Raw genomic sequence first — 6473 nt, 5'->3', positions numbered from 1 at the left:
ATGGGGCATAGTTGATTAATACAAAACCCACCTTTTGTTGTCAGAACATAACCTAAGGTTGCCACAATTGAAAATGCAGCAGCTTTCATAAACTTCTGTAAATAATCCAATTTTATTAATAATCTACAGCCATAAAACTTGTATCAGACTGCCAAGGTGCCAAACATCAAAATCTAAGAAAGGTGGATGTTTCCTAGAGTTTTCAACTCTTTACTCTCATATATTTTAGTGATGAAAAGCATTGTTTCTGTAATCATCATCCAACATCTTGCAATAAGCAAAGTGACTCATTTCAGAGCAGTACTTACAGTGAGAAAAGTAAAAAAATATAAAAAAGGAAATCTGCTTAATATATACTTGTACTTACAGTGTACCAAAGAGTCAAAGCCATAAAATTAGACTTCAAACTTTGCCAAGGACAGAGGGATCTCACAGCCACTGTTCAAAATGAGAAATATTTAATTATGCAGAAACTAATTAATATTAGAATTACAGCCTTTTCCTTATGTAGGTCTTAATCCACACTTTGTCCATCTCTTACTCAGAAGCTCTTGCTCAAACAAACACGTACAGGCTCTCCTTAAAATTTCATATTCCAGGAGGATCTTTATACCGTGACCTTATTCTGATTATTACTCCACGGTTTTACCGTCCCATTTGTTCCTGAGCAAAAAGCATTTAAAATTCCAGAGTAGCTTCACAAACTTCACATATGGCTGGCAGTGAACTCCTGGCTTTCCAAAGGTTTTTTTCTGATATATAGTGCCATGGGAGCCAGAGATGTACCCCTTCAGAAGTGGGAATGGAGACAGCCCTTGTGAAATTCACTGTGAGGGGCACACTCCTAACTTTGTGCCCAGAAAATGGACACTGAGGGGAAGCACAAAGCAAAGAACCCTCTCATGTTGCTCAAAGGAGCGTGGACAGCAGCAGAGCAGAGGTCTTGCAAGTTTCTGTACAGTTCCTAAAAGTGGTGGAGGTTGAACAGAAGGACAGCTGTCCATCTGGGGTCATCACCCAAATGTGCATGGCCTCAGTTTTATTTTATTTTTTATAAATCATGCCTGAAGTTGACAGGTAAATTACTATCTGAATGCCTTAGTGTGGAGGGATAGAATGTAAGAAAATAAAGATAGGTAATCTCACACCTGAGGAGTTGCAGCTGGGCTAATCACCAAAGATCAGGAACAGCCCTGCCCTTAATAGGCCTCAGCTGTGTCCAGTGAGGAGATGAGTGCTACAGAAGAGAGGGTGAGCTGGGTGAGGAGAGGGATGGAGTTTGCTGGCTGTGTGGAAGATGATGGAGTCAGTGCTGTGAGGAGATGCCCATGAGAAGTCACCAAGAAAGTATGGAACTTTTGCAATAAGGTAACAACACCTTAGTTAGCAGTCTCAATTTCAACGATGAAAAACTGCTATGGATGCAGTAGATCTCCACTAATTTATCTGAGCACACTAATTCAGGGCTGGAAACAATGAAACAGCCACAGCTCCATACACCAGTTTCTGTATGTCTATAATTTAGAGGTACCTAATGCACTTTATTTTGAACTTCTATTTTCAGTTGTTTCTAGCTTTGCCAGGCTCCCAGAATCTGCACTGAAATTTTCTGTAGCAAAAGTCTGCCTCAGGCTTCCCTTCTTCCCCTTTTGTTTTCTGAGTTTCAGTTAAAACTGCTTAGCTATTTCTGAGAACAAAGAACTAGGAGAAAAACATGTTGTTTTGTCCATTGTTTAAAAAAAATATATCCTGACTGTGAATCTCTACCCTCCCCTTCTTTTGAGTGGGATGTAAAAGGTCACATAAAAAAATCACCCTCACGCTGGGGACACGAGCTCTTACATCCCTGTGAAAAGCTGCCCAAATTTGGCAAAGTTAAGAGCCTCCCAGGGATTCTGGTTCATATGCATCAGGAGAGACTTCAGAGATTAACTTTTATATTTTCCCAAGGTTCAGCTGCCACTTAAAGGCTCTAATCCTTTCCCTGTTCTTGTTGCTCCTGTCTGCCTGAGCTGCCCTGTGGCCATGCCCATGGCCTGAGAGCAAACTCCCCTTGTTTCTCACCTATCCCCGCCTGGGCACCCCACAGGCTCTTAGGGAAGGGGCTTCAGAGCTCTGCTGTGCCCCTCAGCTCAGCCTTTCAGGGGCAGAAAATGAAATAAAAGGCAGAGAAGAGCTGCGGGAAGTGAAAGCGAAAGAGCGAAGCACCAAGAGACAGCCAGGTGGGCTAAAGCAGACAAAGACAGCAGTCAAAAAGGAGAGGAAAGACCTACAGAAGAGAAAGTGTAAGGAAGGCAATGGTACAGCTAAAATTTTGGAGTCCTGCATTGTTTGCAACAAGTGGAAGCATTAGGAAAGTGGGCATCACATTGCTGACTGTGCCAATGCCATCAATGATGTTCTGGTCTACAGCCTGAAGATTCAAAATTGCTTTAAACAATCAAACTCCATGTGTTTCACTATTTTAAACTTTTTTATTCCCCATTTTTTGTTTTTTTTCAATATGAGAGCTAAATTAAAAATATATGTGATGAAAAACCAGGTATGCTGGCATTCCACACAGGAAATACCAGTATTATTGTATTTACATACAACCTCCATTTACTTCCCTTATGAATACAAATCTTTACATTGCTTTTAGCTTTTAATAACACAATCACCTGTCTAATTCACTGCATGAGAGAAACTACCTTGGGAAAAAACTTTATGGTGGAAAAGTCTAGCATCTATAGGATGTATGTCTTGTACTCTGTGAGAGATGTAAATTGATTAACACAAGGTGTCACAACAGAAAAACAAGGATAGTTTTCTGGTCGAAGTATCCTGGTTTTTATCACTGAAAAATAAATAGGATCCTATCTCTTTTATTCCTTTGTACAGTTACTAACTGTGTGCTCTTTGTTTGTGAATTCCTGATGCAAGGCACCTGGGGTCAGGTTGGCAAAGGTGCCAAATACTCCCACCTGAAATGAATAGGAACAGTGCTTTCAGCATATAAAGAGCCACGAGATACCAAACGTTAGGAAGGAAAAAAAAAGGAGTTGTGAAATGTTAGCTGCCTGAAGTGGAAAGGCCCAGTTGAAAGCTGCAGTGTCAGTGGTTTATCTTTCTCTTTCTGAGATGGGATGAATCCCTCTCTCTCATGAGGATTTTGAAGTACTGAATTGATCTTTCTTTGTGAATGACTGGCATACCTAGGTAAGGAAACAACACCTGGGGTTGTACAGTTTCTGGGGTTTGAAGGTGCTACCTTATATAAGGCCTAAAACTGAAGAAATGAGATGTTTCATAACTGAATGAGCCCTTGTTCCATGGCTGGACTAATGGTTATGGGTTCTTACTTTAGGACATGTGCTACAGCATGCTTTTAGTAGGGGAGCATCAGTCTTGGGTTTTTACACAAGAGTTGTTCCTAATTGTTGCCTTGGGATTTTCTAATTCTCATCTCTTAATTCTGCTACTACTTGTATTCCCTTACCTTGTAATCTCTCATCAGATTCTTGTTGAATCCTCATGGTGTCTGAGTCCATGGGAGAAATCATGTATGGTGATGGTCAGGATACTTTTCAAAACAGTTGTTATAGGGTTCCCCCTGCAATAAAATCAAAATTGAGCATGGCTGTTTCTCTGCTTGGGTACCAGGTGACCACAAAACTGGTAATTTTGAAAAATTCATCAATAAATAGAGATAATTATTGGCAAATAGCCTAGAGCCATCCCAGTTGGTGGGGCTCGGATCTTACATGTTAGGTAGGGTCAAGGTTGGATAAATACATAACTGTGAATCCCCTGGGAAAATCTTGGGAGCTCCAGGCTGCACTGGTGGCTACTCAGTAGGTGGCATTATATCCCTAAAGATGGTACCAAGACTGACCCCTTGCAGGGTATTTTCTAAAAAAATAAAATCTTTCACACAATCCTTATCTTTGGCCCTCCTACTTTGGTACCTACTGTTAAGTACTCCCACCCCGTTTCCTTTCTGCAGAGGACACAAACTGAACCATGATTTTTAGTGTTCCCACCAAGTCCTCAAAGGATTCTGTGCAACTTGCAGGTACCAGTCTCAATCCTGCACAGAAGAGCAGGAAATTATTGGAGGACAGGGACCACATTTCCTGCTTAGCTCACAGCTGAGGGCTCCATGTGCTGGTAGGATTTGGAAAGAATTGGAGAGATGCAAAGAAAAGGCAGAAATCTGTAATGTATCTTGGGAAAGAGGCTTTGAAGTTGAGGTTTAGTTGGAAACAATATGGACACTGAAGGTGTGTACTCATTGCTGCAGCATTTAAGAGAAATTATGTTCTGTAACAGTAAGCCAAACCTTTGCAAAAAGTGAAAAACTACACTCAGATCCCATGGAGACTCATAGAGCTTTTTAACTCCACTTTCTGTGTGTATTCCCATTGACCTCCAAGGCACAGGTTTCATTGCAAGTGGATGGACAGACCCATTGCTTCTTAACTGACCTTTGGAAATAGGATTATTTCTTAAACCTTTGAAGTACTTTGGCAAACTTTGCCCTGAGTTGTTTCTGTGGGGACAATGAGCCACGTTGCATTTTAAGTTCCGTGCTCTATGCCTTTTTCTCCTTACACATGGCTTCTCCTCTTTAGGGCTTGACAGGGAGGGTTTGGACGTAAGCGATCACTTTTTATTTATGGGTGTCCTTTTGTTTTGTTTTTCAAAGAGTGTGTGTACAGAGAATGCCCAGCATGACAAAGGATATAATAATTGTGAAAGAGAAACTTGATGCCAGTCCCTAGACTGGCCGGGCTCTGTAGGTGAGGCCCTGGTACCATGACAGTGATTACTTTGTTGGGATCGAAACTGTAGTTTGTGGAATTTAGCCTTAGAAAGAACAAGCTGCCTGTATTTTGATATCCTCCAAGGGAGGGAAGGGGGGAGTGGCAGGAGATGGCAACGTGCCCAAAAAAGCCATTTAGAAAACTGGCAAGGCTTTAATTTTTTCCCTGTGAAAATCTCACCAGTTGCTGCGTTAGTCTTTGAACCACGTTCTCGCCGACACTGTTGCTTCTCCTACTTCAGAGTCAGTTTATTCAGTTGGTTATGAATGACTTTCAGCTGCTCTGTAAATTGTTATTGTCCAGGCTCCATTGTAACAAGAGGTCACTTGCAGTTTCTATTATAAACCCAGGTTTCCAGGTGTTTATTATAACTTGGCAGTTTTCAAATCTGGGTTAAAAATTGGTACTTTTTTTTTTTTAAGGCCAGATGGGCTTTTTATCCTTTCTCGTCTTTTCCCCACCTAAATTTTAACCTTTTAGGAGCTGAATAAAATCTGTCAGGTGAAATGTTAAAAAAATTAGCATTGGCAAAGAAATTAATTTCTCTAACGCCACTAGTATCTTGAGACTGATCTTTGTGAAATATTCTTCATCAGCCGCAGTTTGATATTTCTGTTTTTTACATTCTGTTTATGAGAGTGCCTTCATTTTGTGCAATTCCTACGTGGGCCCAATCCAACATGTAGCTCAATCCATTGCCCAAAGTCTCAGTGATTTCAGTGGAACTTCATGGAGTTTTTCCCTTGATTGGAGCTTTAAAAAAGGGTCATAATTTATTTGCCAAATATGTTTTAAGGGGATTGTGCTAAAATTAGTGCTCATTGCTGAAAGACAAAGGATTTCAGTGCAAAAAGGTGAAGCTATTCACTGTAAGTTCTGATGACAAGATCCAAGATTATTACTGATTTTAAAATTGAAAAGAAACCAAGTCAACAAAAGTAAAATCTCTCTCCTCTATTAGAACCTTCTTGATTGATCTTTGGACACGGAACAACTGAATTTTCAGCTTCTGTGTTAGAATAATACTTGAAACTGCTAATAGGAGGTCAATAAAAAAGTTGGAACAGTTACATTTATCTTTCTTAGATTAAATATAGGAGATGTATTTAAATTGTTCTCTAAATTTGTTGCCAGGAAAAAAAAAAAATCACTGAAATACCTCCACTGCATCTTGGTTTCAAAATGTTCTGGTTGAATGGATTATCTTTCCTTTCTTTTATTTTTTTTATTTTAATTCTTCAACCTCTAAACGATCTTGCTCTACTTCCGATAATGCTCTTCAGTGACTCCTATGCTGCAGTCTGGAGTCTGATACAAGATACATGACTCTATTTATCACTCAGTGTTCTGTATAATCTGTTACAAGCACAAGAGCTAGTTTTACATGGGTGCACTTTTTCATAAAAAAAAAGGCTTGCTTTCACAACTGCTGGTATCAGTGGGTAGCTCCTTTCCCAGGCACTTACTTGGCAGAGTAAGGGTGAGAGGGGTGTAAAATCCATTGGCTCGGTAGCCAGCACGAGGAAACGCCACTGCTGTATTGATTTAATGTTGCTGCCTCGCCACCCTTGCTCGTGTGAGTAATTCTCATTTGGAAAACCAGTCCCACTGACCTCACTGGGATGGCTTTCCTCGGGACAAGTAGGATTGGACCCCAAAATCAATAGA

Source organism: Zonotrichia albicollis, chromosome 4 (assembly GCF_047830755.1).
Source record: "Zonotrichia albicollis isolate bZonAlb1 chromosome 4, bZonAlb1.hap1, whole genome shotgun sequence".
In the NCBI taxonomy this organism is placed as follows: Eukaryota; Metazoa; Chordata; class Aves; order Passeriformes; family Passerellidae; genus Zonotrichia; species Zonotrichia albicollis.
This window is presented reverse-complemented; position numbering follows the sequence as displayed.